This window comes from Etheostoma spectabile, chromosome 4, assembly GCF_008692095.1.
Source record: "Etheostoma spectabile isolate EspeVRDwgs_2016 chromosome 4, UIUC_Espe_1.0, whole genome shotgun sequence".
Classification (NCBI taxonomy): Eukaryota; Metazoa; Chordata; class Actinopteri; order Perciformes; family Percidae; genus Etheostoma; species Etheostoma spectabile.
Genome location: NC_045736.1, coordinates 10,970,471 through 10,970,817, shown reverse-complemented (window position 1 = coordinate 10,970,817; position 347 = coordinate 10,970,471).

Below are 347 nucleotides of genomic sequence, written 5' to 3'. Positions count from 1 at the left end.
TCTATCTATCTATCTATCTATCTATCTATCTAAAGTGCAATAAAGGTCTCTTATCCAATGCATCATTAAAACTACCAGACGTCCAAAATCCATTCATTTCGATTGCAGTATTGTAATATTTAAGAATTTTGGGCCACAGTCACTACAAAGTTAGTAAGTAGGAAACAAGAAAAAGTTGACCAAAACATATATTCCTACAATACATGTTGATTTAAGGGAAATTATTAGTTTAGTTTATTACAGGCTGTTGAATGACTGAGTCTTCTGACAATTTCTACTCGCAATCTAATCACTGTTTGCATTGCACTGTGAATGTTTGCATTTGTTCAATGCATATGCTTTTTATA